Source organism: Amphibalanus amphitrite, unplaced genomic scaffold (genome assembly GCF_019059575.1).
Source record: "Amphibalanus amphitrite isolate SeventyFive unplaced genomic scaffold, NRLGWU_Aamphi_draft 000948F_arrow, whole genome shotgun sequence".
Classification (NCBI taxonomy): domain Eukaryota; kingdom Metazoa; phylum Arthropoda; class Thecostraca; order Balanomorpha; family Balanidae; genus Amphibalanus; species Amphibalanus amphitrite.
In genome coordinates this window covers 178,150-194,161 of record NW_024882442.1, presented here as the reverse complement: position 1 = coordinate 194,161, position 16,012 = coordinate 178,150, and the positions used below count along the sequence as shown (strand labels likewise).

General features: G+C 54.9%; 1 long non-coding RNA gene across 1 annotated transcript; it reads left to right on the top strand.

Moving 5' to 3' along the window:
• Positions 1–11,176: 11,176 nt before the first annotated feature.
• LOC122368451 lies at positions 11,177–15,755 on the top strand. Its single transcript, XR_006254242.1, has 2 exons — positions 11,177–11,212; positions 12,895–15,755. It is a non-coding gene; the product is annotated as an uncharacterized LOC122368451 (long non-coding RNA).
• Positions 15,756–16,012: the final 257 nt, after the last annotated feature.

Below are 16,012 nucleotides of genomic sequence, written 5' to 3'. Positions count from 1 at the left end.
TACCGCCGACGGCAAGAAAGTCCGTGCCATCCAGGCCTTCCCCAGGCCGGGCAACATCACCGACCTACGGTCGTTCCTCGGCCTGGTGACCCAGCTCGGCGCCTTCTCCCCAGAGGTCGCCGCCGCCGCCTAGCCGCTGAGACAGCTGCTGCGGCCGCGGAACGCGTGGCTGTGGACGCCAGCGCACGAGCAGGCGTTCAGCGCGGTGAAGATGGCACTCACGTCGCCTCCCGTGCTCGACTTCTTCGACCCTCGCCGCCGCACAGTCCTTGAGACTGACGCCGCTCGCTCCGGCGGCCTGGGCTACTGCCTGCTGCAGCAAGACGCCGCAGGCCGGTGGCGACTGATCCAGTGCGGCTCACGCTTCCTATCGGACGCCGAGTCGCGGTACGCCGTGATCGAGTTGGAGCTGCTGGCCCTGGCCTGGGCCTGCAAGAAATGCAGCATCTATCTCGGCGGGATGCAGCGGTTTGAAGTCCTGACCGATCACCGGCCGCTCATCCCGATCCTCAACAGTAAGAGCCTTGCGGAGATCGAAAATCCGCGGCTCCAGCGGCTACGAGAACGGCTGGCGCCGTTCAACCTGCTCGCCATCTGGCGGCAAGGCAAGCTGCACGCCATCCCGGACGCGCTGTCGCGCGCGCCGGTGGATGACCCGGCGCCTGAGGACGAGGAAGCCGAGAGGGACGCCAGCCATCAGCTCGCCAGCGTGCTCTCACGGCTGGCCACCGACGGGGCGGACGACGGTCCCAGCCCGTTCAAAGACGCGGCGCTGACAGAGGTGCGCGCCGCCGCCGCCGCCGACCCGGAGCTCATCGCAGTCACTGACCTGATCCTGAACGGGTTTCCAGAGCACCGGTCACAGCTGGACCCGCGCCTCCGACCGTACTGGGGAGTTCGGGACCGGCTGGCCGTGGACGACGGCCTGGTGGTGTGCGGCCAGCGGCTCGTGATACCGCCCAGTCTGCGGCGCGCCACGCTCGAGCGCCTGCACGCCAGTCACCAGGGCGTCGAGCGCACCAAACGCCGCGCGCGGCAGGTAGTCTACTGGCCGTTCCTGGACAGTGACATTGCGAACCATGTCGGAGCGTGCCCGGCCTGCCAGCAGTACCTGCCCAGTCAGCAGAAGGAGCCGCTGATGCCGGAAAAGACGCCATCACGAGTGCTTGAGGCTGTCTCCGCTGACTACTTCGCCTGGGCCGGCCGCACGTTCCTGGTATACGCGGACCGGCTGTCCGGGTGGCCGTTTGTGTCGCACGTGGCCGGCGAGGCGACTGCCAGAGACCTGGTCTGCAGCCTGCGCCAGATATTCGCGGCCACCGGCGTGCCCACCACCCTCCGGACAGACGGTGGACACCAGTTCACCGCCCGGCTCACCCGAGAGTTTCTGCGCCGCTGGGGAGTGGAGCACCAGATCTCTACACCGCACTACCCTCAGTCTAATGGGCACGCCGAGTCGGCGGTCAAGGCCGCCAAACGGCTCATCCAGAAGGCGACCAGCAGCGGCGAGCTCGACACGGACGCCTACGCGCAGGGGCTGCTGGGGCTGCGCAACACGCCGCGCGCCGACGGCCGCTCTCCGGCTCAGGTCCTGTTCGGCCACCCGCTGAGATCGGCAGTGCCGGCGCACCACCGGGCCTTCGCCGACTGCTGGCAGCGGGCGGCGGACGACTGTGACGCCAGGGCCGCCGCGCAGCAACAGGAAACAGCCGAGCGGTACGACACGACAGCCCGCCAGCACAGCGCGCTCACCATGGGTCGGCGTGTGCTCGTCCAAGACCCGCGGTCGGGGCTGTGGGACCGCGTCGGCGTCATCACGGCGGTCGGACAGCGGCGCGACTACCTGGTCCGGCTGCCCAGTGGCCGAGTCTACTGGCGGAACCAGCGCTATCTGCGACCCCAGAGATCTCTCATCTCGGAGGGCGCCGCCACACCTGCACCCGGGCGCCGGCAGCAGCTCGCTCCGAGCTCGGCACCCGACGGCACGGAGGAGACCGCCGCCGCTGCGCCGGCGGGCGGACAGCCGGCACCACCGGTGCTGCGGAACAGCGCCGACGACCCCAGCTCAGTGCGCCGTGGGACGCGCCGCCGTCGCCGTCCGGCCCGACTGACCGTGCGCAGGGCGGACCAGACGTACGACTGAGTTCGTGCGTCCACACCGTGTGTGGTGTACATTTTTGTTTATGTGTTAGACGCAATACGTATCTTGTACCGACGCATGCGTCTTGAGGGGGGGGGGGTGTTGTGATGGGGCACGTCTTCCTTTCCCTTCATTTGGTCTCACCCCCCGGTCATATGGAAGCACATAAAAAATAAACAGTTCCATGGTCGCCGCCATCGTGTTTCGGTCGTCCTGTGTCGCTCCAAGGATATCGCCGTGTTAATCGCCACTACCGACCATAACAGAACTGACGCATCGGCGGAAGCGGGAGTCCGCAGCGGAGAAGCCTTCGTGGAGTGTACACGGGTGTGGGAAATGAATGCTAAGTGTATCCAAATTGAAGGCACTGCTCTCGAATGATATAAATACTGAACAGCTTTGGATTGTTTATATTACAAATGTTTACTTTGTGGTAACCACGTGTGTCGCCGGCCGGCACGGGAGTTCCCGGCGCAGACCGATTCGCGCGCCGACTTGTGACGTCGCTACCCCGCCCCGGCGCTGGGGGGCGGCCCAGGACGTGTCTGTTCGTGAACTTTGTCCCATCACGATGCGACCGCGTGGCTGCGGCCTGCGCTGCCGCAGTGCGTCGGCCAGTGACCAATCCGCGCTCCGATCGGCAGCCACGTGGTGTCCGAGTGCTTCTGCGCATGTCTGGGCCCGGCCCGCTGCGTCGGGCCGCGCGCTCCCAGGGACTTCTAGGCCGAGCTCTTGACCCGAGCAGACGCGTCACGTCTGGCTCCATTAGGCCCGTTCTGTCCGGGATTTAGAACTTTTAATTAGACAGGGCATATTTGGCAAACTTGGATTTCATTCTCGTCTCTTCGTCGCTCCATTGTCTGATTCGCTGTTTTGGTTTTTGACTTCGTTTTGGTAATTTAAATATAACAACCCGCTCTTTTAATTAATTCTTTTACTTGGGGCCGTTTGGATCGAACTGATTGAATTTTTGGAACACGCACCAGGTTGATATTCTCCATTTCTGATTACCGTTAAATCCAGTCACTGATATGTGGTGAACAGCCCCACAGCACCACATATTGGTGACCGCCGACGTGATTCTTGTTCGATCTTTCCATACTTTCGGGTTGTCGCCTCCGCTCATTCCCGAATCAATTATATTATATTATTCCCCCACATGGATTGCTATTCCGTCGCTCCACAGTGGCTTCTGCGCCACTTTTCCATGATGGTTTCTGTGCCATCTCTCCGCCGTGTGATTAGTTAGGCATTTATCGTCTCGGTGATTTTATTTCGGCGTTCCATTGGCTCTTTCGGATTTTGCACTCGGTGTTTTAAATTTTAATTGTTCAGTGCATTGCAAACACCGGCTATACTTTAACGATCATGACGAACGAGGGCACGATGGAACCCGCTCATGCTGAGCCGGTCCATCATGTCTCGATCAAGCCGCCGGTTTTTATGGACACCGCGGTTGACGGCTGGTTTGCTATTATGGACGCTCAATTTAACATTGCCAAAATCACCAACTCGCAGACCAAATTCTACCACGTTCTCTCTGCCCTGCCTCCGGAAACCATCTCGCACATTCCGCGTGCTGTCTTGAGCAACAAAAATTTCTCTGAGCTACAGACAGCCGTCACTGACATGTACGAAAAGACAAAGCCAGAGATGTTTGAGAAACTGATCAGCAAAACGCGTCTGACGGGCCGGCCCTCACTCTTTCTAAGCGAACTCAGAGAGGTGGCCGACAAAGTTGGTGTCGGAGACGATCTCGTTCGGCACAAATTTATCCAGTCGCTACCCACAGGCATTGCTACGGCCCTGGCTTCTCAGCGCGAGCTCTCATTGTCGCAGTTGGGCAAACTCGCGGACGAACTGATGCCTCTTGTGCAAAACTCAGCTGCTAACATGGTTCACTGTCAGGATCAGGACCCACAGTCTGACTCACAGGCGTTCCTTGTGGCTCAGCAGCACCCAAGGTACCACAGGGCCACTCAGCCGCAGAGCCGAGCCGCCACACACTCCCCTGCTCGTGATGCTCGTGATTCAAGGGCGTCTTTCGGTCTCACGCCGTTCCACCCTGACCAGAAGCCGAAAGTGTGCCGTGCTCACCTGTTTTTCGGCAGCAGAGCACGCACTTGCAAGCCATGGTGTCACTGGCCCGACAAAGCTGCTGATCTGACCATGCAGCCGTCCTCACGAGCTGCATCTCCCTCCCGTGCAGCCTCAGAGTCGGGAAACGAGAGGAGCAGGCCGTAAACGCAGCCCTCGGCCTGCCGCTCCTTAGGGTCACAGCCAAGGTGAATGATCAGCCCCTGAAATTCATCGTGGATACTGGCGCTGGTGTATCCCTGGTTCCACCCTCCTATGTGAATGGAACTCTAATTCACCCGTCCGCTGTTTCGATCACGACTGCCAGCGGGCAGCCACTGCGCGTGCATGGCGAGGCCACTCTCGACATTGTCCTCCCCACACTCAGACGCAGATACACATGGACATTTGTAGTGGCTGAAGTGACAGAGCCACTACTCGGTAACGATTTTCTCGCTCACAACTCGTTGGTTGTCGATTGTGGTTCCCAAGTTCTCCGCGACTCCACCACTCTGCTCTCTGCTCCCGGTGTACCGACGACCGGGGAGTCTGTTCATTTGGTGATAAATGATCTCGCTCAGGTGCCTGAGGCAGTGCGGCCCATCCTAGAGGATCACCCCGCTGTTCTCAGCCCTAGCCAGCCGGATTACACAGACTCGCCAATCAAAACCACTCACTTCATCGACACCGGCAGCGCTCCACCCACGTTCGCCAGCCCACGCAAGCTGCCGCCCGACAAACTAACCGCAGCAAAGCAAGCACTCGATGTGCTGCTCAAAACAGGAGTGATTCGTCCCTCTAGGTCCCCGTGGGCCTCACCCATTCACATGGTTCCGAAGAGTACCCCTGGTGAGTGGCGTGTCACCGGTGATTACCGCGCGCTCAACGCCGTAACCAAACCGGACCGCTACCCACTGCCGCACATTCAGAGCCTCCCAACCAAGCTCCACAACGCTCAGTGGTTCAGCAAAATCGATCTGCTCCGTGCATATCACCAGGTGCCTATGAACCCCGCTGACTCAGAGAAGACGGCCGTCACCACGCCCTTCGGCTTGTACGAATACGCCTTCATACCAATGGGGCTTCGCAACGCAGGTGCCACATTCCAGAGGGTCATGGACGGCGTCTTCCGAGACGTGCCGTGCGTATTCGTCTATCTCGACGATATTCTGGTATTTTCCGAGAACCAGGAGCAGCATGAGAAAGATTTGCGCCTCGTGTTCAGCAAGCTGGCTGAGCACAAGCTTCGCATCTCACTGGAGAAATGCGAGTTCATGAAGAAGTCACTCATCTTCCTCGGTCATGACGTCACCAGCACAGGTGTCACACCTCCCAAGGCCAGAGTGAAGGAGATTCTGGACCTCCCTCTACCGCATGACTCAGAGTCACTGCGTCGCTATCTGGGACTCATCGGCTTCTACCGGCGTATGATTCCGCGATTCGCCGATGTCACGTTCCACCTGACCGAACTGATTCGACTCAACCCAAAAAGCAAAGAACTGACGTGGACAGAGGAACAGACTCAGGCGTTCAGTGACAGTAAAGCAGCGCTGGCCGGCGCCTGCACTCTTCCACACCCAGTGCCACACTGCGAGCAGTACGAGCTCGTTACTGACGCATCACAAGTCGCGGTGGGTGCCGCGCTCCATCAGATTGTGGACGGAGTACCCGTTCCCATTGGCTTCTTTTCACGGAAGCTCAGTCAGGCCCAACAGAAGTACGCCGCGTATGACAGAGAGCTACTCGCGGCTTATCTGGCCACACTCCATTTTCGTGACATGATCGAAGGCCGCCACGTTACCCTCCGAACAGACCACAAGCCACTAGTGCGCGCTTTTCACAGCCCGCACACGGCTAAGTCTGACCGCCAACAGCGCCACTGGTGTGTCGTCACGGAATACATCACGGAGGTCTCGTACATTCGTGGCAGTGACAACGTGGTGGCGGACTGCCTCAGTCGCCCGGTAAATGCAGTGTCCCTCGATGCATGTGACCTCCATTTTATCGCGGCGGCTCAGAAACAGGAAAAGGAGAGACACCGACAATGCCGATACAGAGCACCAGCATTCCGAGTCAGGTCCAGGATCGCGCTCAAACCCGCAGGACACCTCCCGATTGGAGCCAGTAACACTGTCTGGCGACATCACAGTCCTGTGTGAAAACACTGGACCACATCCACGCCCGTACGTACCAGAGGCATGCAGGCGCGCCGTGTTTGATCGTTTCCACGGCCTGTCGCACCCGGGTAGGAAAGGCACCACCCGCCTCATCAGCTCACGCTATTTCTGGCATGATATGCGCCGTGACATTGCGCGATGGGTGAAGGAGTGTGGAGCATGCCAGGAAGCCAAGGTGCACAGGCACACTCGTTCTCCGCCCGGTCGGTTTGACGTGCCCTCACAGCGGTTCGAAACTGTACATATAGACATAGTCGGGCCGCTGCCCCCGTCAGTACCTCACGGGCACCCCTTCACCGCACCATTTCGTTATTTGTTGACATGCATCGATCGCGCCACGCGTTGGGTCGAGGCCGTGCCGTTGGTCTCGATCACCGCGGAAAGTGTAGCCTCTGCTTTCCTCGACACTTGGGTGTCCCGGTTCGGAGTGCCACTGCATGTAGTCACGGACCGCGGTTCCCAATTCGAGTCAGAACTGTTTTCACACTTGTCTTCAATGATAGGTTTCCATCGCCTCCGAACCACTGCTTATCATCCGACATGTAATGGGATGGTGGAAAGAGTCCACCGAACGCTCAAAGCAGCCATCCGGGCGCGCAGGCAAGAGTGGCTGCGCGCGCTACCAGTAGTTTTGCTAGGTATAAGAGCTATGCCAGCAGAGTCAGGTTTTTCGGCATTCACTGCCGTCACAGGCGCGCAGGTGCTGTTTCCCCGCTGCGCCGTCGAGAAGGTCCCCGTCGGGACAAAGTACGTCCAAGAACTGGCAAAGCGTATGTCAGAAATCGATTTCGTCACACTCTCACAGGGCTCGAACCACGCCCGCACACCACCGACGCACGTGCCACCCGATCTCATGACATGCACACACGTGTGGGTACGCGTTGACCGCGTGCGGCACTCTCTGGAGTCCCCGTACCGCGGCCCCATGCGAGTCATCAGACGCAGCCCTAAAGTGTTCACGTTGGAGCTGCCGACTGGCGCCCACGACACTGTAAGCGTCGACAGACTCAAACCGGCACACATGCCGCCATCTGCGGACACGCTTGGTCCGAGCAGTACCGAGCCTACGGCTCCGGAGCAGCAGCCGTCACCGTCGACCTCGCTCGGGCCCCTCGCCACTGGGGCGCCCGACGAGCCGACACAGACGCCAACGACTACAAGACCGTCCAGCAAGAGGACTTCAAGACCTGGAGTGACGTCTTCCGCATCGCCGGACGAGGACGACAAGCCGTCCGCGGCTGCGCCGGTGCACACCCGCAGCGGCCGCCGCGTGCACTTCCGGCCGCAACCGGACTTCCGATACTTTTGAGTGCGCCCGCGTACGTGCGTTCGAGGACGATCCTGATCGCGTGGCGCCGACAGTGAAGTGATAACTGCGTCGCGCGGTGTAGTGATTCTTGCGTCGCGGAGGACCGTGCAGTGACAATTGCGTTGCGCCGTACCGTGTAGTGATTATTGCGTCGCGCAGTGAAGTGTCGATCACGTCGCGCACCGAGTGATGTGAAAAGTGATTGTTTTGGCTTATCGTGTATGCGCTCCGCGCTGAGGCGGTGAGTACTGTGGTAACCACGTGTGTCGCCGGCCGGCACGGGAGTTCCCGGCGCAGACCGATTCGCGCGCCGACTTGTGACGTCGCTACCCCGCCCCGGCGCTGGGGGGCGGCCCAGGACGTGTCTGTTCGTGAACTTTGTCCCATCACGATGCGACCGCGTGGCTGCGGCCTGCGCTGCCGCAGTGCGTCGGCCAGTGACCAATCCGCGCTCCGATCGGCAGCCACGTGGTGTCCGAGTGCTTCTGCGCATGTCTGGGCCCGGCCCGCTGCGTCGGGCCGCGCGCTCCCAGGGACTTCTAGGCCGAGCTCTTGACCCGAGCAGACGCGTCACGTCTGGCTCCATTAGGCCCGTTCTGTCCGGGATTTAGAACTTTTAATTAGACAGGGCATATTTGGCAAACTTGGATTTCATTCTCGTCTCTTCGTCGCTCCATTGTCTGATTCGCTGTTTTGGTTTTTGACTTCGTTTTGGTAATTTAAATATAACAACCCGCTCTTTTAATTAATTCTTTTACTTGGGGCCGTTTGGATCGAACTGATTGAATTTTTGGAACACGCACCAGGTTGATATTCTCCATTTCTGATTACCGTTAAATCCAGTCACTGATATGTGGTGAACAGCCCCACAGCACCACAACTTTCAGGACGAGTACTCCTTGTCATTCGGTCGTCAACTCCTCTCTCCGACCCCGGCTTAGCGCAGGCACGTATAACCTAGAATTTGGCCGAGGGGGGGGGGAGCGGAGGAATCCCGTAGAGAGAGCCTCCTACCTACAGAGGGCCCTCTACCCGAGGAGTCAGAGGGGTCCAGGGTCCTAGTGGTCAGACACAGACACTAGCGGTTATTCACAGGAGGCCCCACGCAGTAAATTGAAGGGCCCTAGGTGGCAGGCGAGTCGGAGAGCCTTGATTGTCCTGAGTCCTGACGTGATTTTTTGGGGGATTCCCATGAATTTCGTTCGTCTCCGACGTGATTTTGGCCAACGTTGGCCTTCTGCCAGCATGGGCCCTGAAAACCCCTAGGGGGGAGGCGCACCCCGTCCGTCCCCCCTTGGGTACGTCCCCGGTCGGTCCAGCGGCTCCACACGCGCCTACCGACACACAAGAAACTCTTGCCATTATGTTTGCTTCTGACGCAATCATGACAGAATGACGCTCTTTTGATATGCATGCTGCCATTGCTTTGGAGTCGGTCTTTTGAATTTCTGCGTTTTTTGGATCGGCTCCACTCTCCAGACAGTTGGCTCAGCGGTCAGCTTGATCGACCAGAGCAATGCGACACCTATACCAACTTGATACCAACCTTCTTGGCGGGGTGGTCAATTCATGAAGTGCGAATGCAAAACATGGCAATAGATGGCGGAACGAACAGCATGGGGATTAGGCTGGGCTGGGACAGGCATTGAGGAATGAAATCCGTCACTTCCCAGATTTCGAACGCATCCTTAGAGTGCATTACTTTTATGTGCTTGCGTTCGGTCTTGGGATTTCTCAGCAGATGTCGCCAACAGTAGAGAGATTGATCTAGAATGTCTCGTTATCGGAAAAGTATGGTAGCCATACACCAAATGGTTTTTGCGTTTAGCTACCATATTACTTCCGATATGACTGTTGACATCACTGCCGATATGACGGAGCAGTGCATTGGCAATATGCCAAGGGCAGTAACATGCCGTCAGTCACGTCAGTCATCGGTCTTGGCTATCTGTAAGGATCTTGGCAGGAATCTTGGCCTTTTCTTGGACCCATAGCCTCGGCCTTCGACCAATCATATCGCCGAATTCGCAAGCGGTGAGAGACAAATACGGCGTGCCAAAGACATATTGGGTGTCTCAAAATCACTGAGAACTCTGTAGCTCAAAGGGACCGTGTATATCACACCACGGTGAGATTTACACAATACCGGCCATTTGTGTAAATCACACCCACCCCGGTGTTATATACACAAAATCTACTACGTAGTGTAAATCACACCCGGGTGAGGAATACACAGAGAGGGCAGCTGTGTGTATATCTCACCACGATGTGACGTCATAGCAACGCTGAACGTCCATTGGTCAGAGCAGTGACTCTGCTCGCCCATTGGTCAGATCAGACTAAGCACTACGAATATTCCGGCGGGATTCCGGGCGTCCTCTCTCCCGGAATCAGCTGACCGCCTGGCCTAGTGGTGAAGGTGCTTGCACGATGATACGAATGTTGCGGGTTCGAGTCCCGTCGGTGCGGGCGCTTTTTCCCGCATTTTCGCTTTTCCTTGGTAGCGGTGGGTTCGCTGCCGACCGACAAGTTTAAAAGCACCAATACAATATGGAAAGCGACGTCTGAATGCTCGTGGCGAAGCGGTGCAGTGCCGAAGGCAATGCCTTAGGAGAGATTACAGGCAATGGTAAGTCAAATATTTTTAGGTTAAGTGGTTGTGTATCTGGCTTCAGGCCGAAGGCCTGAAGCCTGATGCACAACCACTTAACCTAAAAATATTTGACTTACCATTGCTTGCAATCTCTTCATGCGAGTACCTTCTTCCTCATCCACGGGTAGGCAAAAATCAGTAGGTCCGGTTAGGTTAGGTTAGGTTAGGTTAGGTTAGGTTAGGTTAGGTTAGGTTAGGTTAGGTTAGGTTAGGTTAGGTTAGGTCAGGTCAGGTCTAAGGTTTGGTTAAGTGTCTTGTTACCGTGCCTACTGTGTAAATCTCACCCAGGTGCTGCGTGGTTTGACACCCAGGTGTGATTTACCCACTACCGAGCACACAGTGTATATCACACCACGGTGAGATTTACACATTGGCTAGGCCTACTGTGTAAATCACACCCAGGTGCTGCGTGGTCTGACACCCGGGTGTGATTTACACACTAGGAGCACATTGTGTATATCACACCCCGGTGTGATTTACGCATTGCCGGCCCACTGTGTAAATCACACTCCGCGTGGTGTGATATACACAGGAGTAGTGTATTGTGTAAATCACACCCGGGTGAGGTTTACACTACAGTGCGATGCATTATGTAAATCTCACCGTGGTGTGATATACACGCGTCCTAGCTCAAAACTTAAGCCCTGCACTCTTTTAGATCTACCCCGTTGAGTGGCATTCTTGTGAAAATTATGTAAAGATATTTATCAGAATAAGGTAGAAGTGTAGGGGGTGGCAGGTGAGGTGCAGAAGAAGAAGAAGAAGAAGAAGTTGTACCTATCCAGTAATTTTATCTTAATTTGTGGACTAGACGAAGACTAGATTTTGATGAAGAAATCGACAAACTTGAACTGCAGGTAAGGTGTTGGTTTGTCATGCCGATTGTCTTGAAACCCTTTCCCATAGGCGCGAGAGCCGGGGGGGCAGTGGGGGCAGCTTGCCCCCCCAACTCTGGGGCCGTGGGGGCGGTGCCCCCACATCTTTGAGACGGAATACCACACTTTTTTTTGCAAATGTTTTCTTTTTTTGTTGAAAAAGCCGAGGGGTGAAAAATAAGTGGCCTAAAACCGGTGAGAAAACTAGATTTGGGGATACCCTAGGTTGATCTCTATTATGGTGTGCCCCCCAGTCGGAAAGTAGTTCCCGCGCCCCTGCCCTTTCCTTTTAACCTTTCAATTAAAATCATCAACTCCTATCCAAACCACCAAAGAGCCGACATCTCACTCAGTCCAAATTTTCGTTCAGAGGCCAGTTTTACTTTACCCGATTTACCAACAAAAATAGCTGCCTGGAATTTTTCTCCTCATATATCCATTCCACGTAGGTACAACATACAGAGGGTAAACGCGATAGGCATGTAAGCAGTGAGGGCTTCACCATTTACCTACACTCCATATGTGAATTAGCCTTTAGGCAAAATAATCCGGCAGGTGGCTATTTTCTGTTTGTAAAACTGGCCTCAGACGGAGTGCTATCATTTGATTTACCATCACACGATCAGGCAGCAACAAAGTTTGTGGTTTTAGAATCTTGAAAAACTTTCTTGGGAGTGGCACTTGGTAGACATCCGTTTGAGATTCTGCTAGAGCAATAGCATCGCGCTCAAGCCAGCCAAATTTTAGACTGCCAACACAAGAAAAAAATGTTTGGTTAATCAGATTTCAGGCTTCAAAATATTAGGTAAAGCATCAATAGGCATTTAATTCAATTCTGGTGGTAAAAATCATGACCATATGTTGGCATGACATCAATTTTTAATTTTTTGTGGTACAACTTGTATATTGAGGCTTGAAGATGCTCAAATAGATGATATTTTTGATGCGTGTGTTGATGAAGACTGAAGTCCAATGAAAATAAAAAGCAGAAATCATCCTGACCTTACCTTCCCTACTAACCTTCAACCTCCAACCTATCAGCCTACAAACCACCGTTCAGACTTTATCTACACGCAGGTTTAAGATTTTATGATAAAGTAAAAAATTCTCAGCTTGTAATCCAATGTCTTTCAAAACCAATTGGCCTTTTTGGCCTTGCGAATGGTAAACGGAGAGAGAGGGAGAGAGTTGCCTAACTCTATCATGTAAAAACTGTTTTTAGAAAATAGCACTGTGTTTTATCCTGGCTTCATGACTCTCTAACGCTCCTTGAAACCGCTTGTTTTCTGACAATTGGTGATACAGAGAGGGTCTGCAATAATGTCCAAGTATGGTCATTTAGGATCAATTTTTGGTGCCCTCGTTTTATATTATTCCATCAGCCTTAGTTTGCCCAACTGACATGCGCTGAATTTGTCGCATGTGACGTTACACCTGACGTGCGCCGAAATTTTAGGTGGAACCCTGGTACTACGCCAAACATAAGTTATAGCATGATCACTGCTCAGTTGCGCAGGTTCACCAGAACAGCTTCATGGGTGCAAAATGACCACCGCAGCGCCCGTAAACCCTAATAAACAAACAAACAAGCAAACATCAGTTGCGCAGTTAATGCCAATTTTTTACAGTTTTGATTGTCTATTGATATTGTTTGGTCTTTTCAGGACTCGTGGCGCTGCTCGGCTCCTCGCCAATGCGAATGCGTTCTCTGAGGATAACCCGCCCAAGGCTACCATGGCGAAGCCACGCCACCGCGCCGGCTATAGACTCACGGCCTGAAGCGAGTTTGGGCGCGACGGCTGGCGAGCCAAGGCGGCGGAAAGTCGTCTGGCGGAGCTCCCGTCTGAGGCGAGCTTGATCTGGTCAGACAGCTCCGCCACCGATGGTGTGCTAGATGGAGGAGGAGGGGCCACCCCCCCCCCGAACCGCGACATCCGAGAGGTGCGTGTCGCGGCAGGCGCCCTCTGCTCTAGCACGCGCGGCGAGCTATTCGCCCCGCTGATGGAGGGGCGTCCCCCGCCGCCGGTTCGTGGACCCAACAGGCTGGACGCAGTGGAGACCCACCAACTACGAGCAGGACACTGGTCCGGGTCAGCCCAGTACCTGCACAGAATCGGGCGGCACCCATCGCCGGAGTGCGCCCAGTGCAGTGATCGGGGATGCCGGGCAGGATGGTGCCGCGCCTGCGGCGAAGAGGCCGACACCCCGGACCATGTCCTTCTGCGGTGCCCGGCGCTGATGAACGCCCGGCTCCGCATCTTCGGCACCATCTTCCCGAGCCTGAGCGACGTGCGACGAGACGACGCGGTGGCGGCCCTGGCGAGGGTCGCCAGGTACCTCCAGAGCCGTTAAGGCTACAGCTCACCAGAGCCTGGAGGGACAGCACAACAACAACAACAGCTATTCGCCCTAAGAGCGGTGTTGGAGGAGCTGGCCGGACGGATGGTACCGGTCGATATGGGTCGACCGCCGTCTATCCGGTCCATTCTGCTGTTCCAGCTCCAGGACCGGCCGCGCCGTCGCCACCCGTCCGGCGTCAGTGGAGGACCGCTCATCAGCTGTCGATTTTCATCAGTTTCGCTTGGACCACTGGTCGGGCTCCTGCCAGTGCCGACATTGGGTTGGGCGGAGTCCTACCGATGAATGCCGCGAGTGCTGCAACATTGGCTCGGTACATCTCGGTACATTTTCCCGAGTCTGGTGTGGCTACGGGGAGACGGATTTGGTGACCCTGGCTGCCGCCGTGAGAACCATCCAGAACCATACGGCTATGCTGCGGCAGCAGCTGAAAGGAACGCAACAACAATAACTACAACAGCAGCTGCTAATGAAAGGGGAAATCATGGAGCCGGATGACCCGGCACATGGCGCTCAGCCAGCTGAGAATGAGAGCAGCTATCAAATCGCCAGCAGGGTGCTGCGGCTGGTAACTGACGACCTTAACAGAGAGAGCGCCTCCGCTGATGCGGATGAAACTACCCCCTCTCGGGTTTGTTTGACGCCGTCTCCGTCGACTCTTTCGCCTGGGCCGGCTGGCGACCGCGACATTTCTTGTGCAGTGACTCGTAACTATGTTCACCAAACTTTTAAAACTCCTCACGTTAGCATCTTTAACCCTATTCCTGGCGGGCTCCGCCGGGACAAGAAACTGGCGGGGGGGGGGGCCGATTCGGCCCCCCCCTGAGATCTCGAGAACGAAGCAAGATAGCGACAAGCGGTAAACGGCATCGGATACGCACGGCCAAGATCTACAATTTTTACTAAGGTCATTTTCAGGTCAGGTCAAAGATGACGTCACAGGGGTCGAAAAAGTCAAAATGGCGGCACTAGATATGGAGAGAGTTTTTCTCGAATAACTTTCGAATTAGTCAAGATAGGAAAAAACTAAGGGCATAATCGTGATCCTCTCGTCAATCCGCATCGAATGATATATATATGTTGACCTCGAAAGGTCAAGGTCAAAGGTTGACCTCAGGTCACGTGACCTCGAGGTCATCATGTATATCATTCGATGCGTCTTGACGAGCTGAACACAATGAGACCATCCACGCGTCTGTATCTTGTTCCTGTACGGAGTTATTGGCCAAAAACCTTTGGTGACCTTTGATGACGTCACATGACCTCACAGCTGCCCAACAGCAAAACAGACCTGAAGGTAGTGAAGGTTGATCGTATATGAAGTCATGTATGGTATATGGGGCCATTCCGACCCGTTTTAGTGGTAAAAACAGGGAGTTGATTTTTCCCCCATTGACTTATAATGGGGAGGTCGCGAAATTGACCTGACCTTAGGTCACCGATATCAAAATTCCGAGATATACAAATTGCACATACTGGTACCCTAACTAAACCCTGAAGAGAAGAAATTGATCGGTCAAAAACTCTAGCTCTGGCGTGATTGCAAACTTTTCTGAGGTAGCGTCACCAAACCGCCTCTGGTGACCTGACCTGAGGTCAGATCAACTCAAAATTTTCAGACATGTTGCGTAGAAGCCTTTTAGGAAAAGTCAGAAAATTTGAGCTTCCTAGCTCAACGCGTTTGGGAGATATAACCAAAAAACCTCAGGGGGGGGGGCTCCTGAGGCCCCCCGCCAGGAATAGGGTTAAAGAATGTTTCCCTTGTACACTGCTGCAATGTCTTATGTAGGCATATTGTAGGTACAGTCTAAACGAGTGTGGAATGCTTTGTTGTGCTTGCTTGTTCTGTATTTCGTTTGCTATTTATCACGGTGACTATAATTTATTTTGACCAACCCTTGCCTTGTTGCAATTTTAGTGGATGGTTTCTGAACTGCTGTTTGCATTATAGATGTTGCTAGTGCGTAGACGCCAAAGATTACTTTATACCTATTGACGCGCCAGATAAAGGAGGTGAAGTATTCCTCTGATCTCTACCTACGAAATTCCTTTATGTGTGTTTTGTAATCGATATTGGCGGTTTTCTTATGTGATGCGGTGTAGAGCGTGGCTGAGGAAGGCGATGTTTAAAGTTGCTAGTTATTTTTCAATACATCTATGATCGGACTGTCGTGCTTGCTGTAGGTCGGACTTCCGTTCTTGATGGTGATTGGACGCACGTGCCGGTAGTTCACAACAATGCGGCTTTCGATTATAGTATAGATTTAGATGCTTTTAAAGTGTTTGTATACGTAGTCCTGAGTTTCGAGATATTATCCTTGCGGGCTCCTTGCCAACAGATTGTCCACTTCTGTGTCCAGTACTCATCCCACTCACGAGGCTCAGTTGTGTTTGCCAACCCCTATACGGAAACATTGGCCAGAT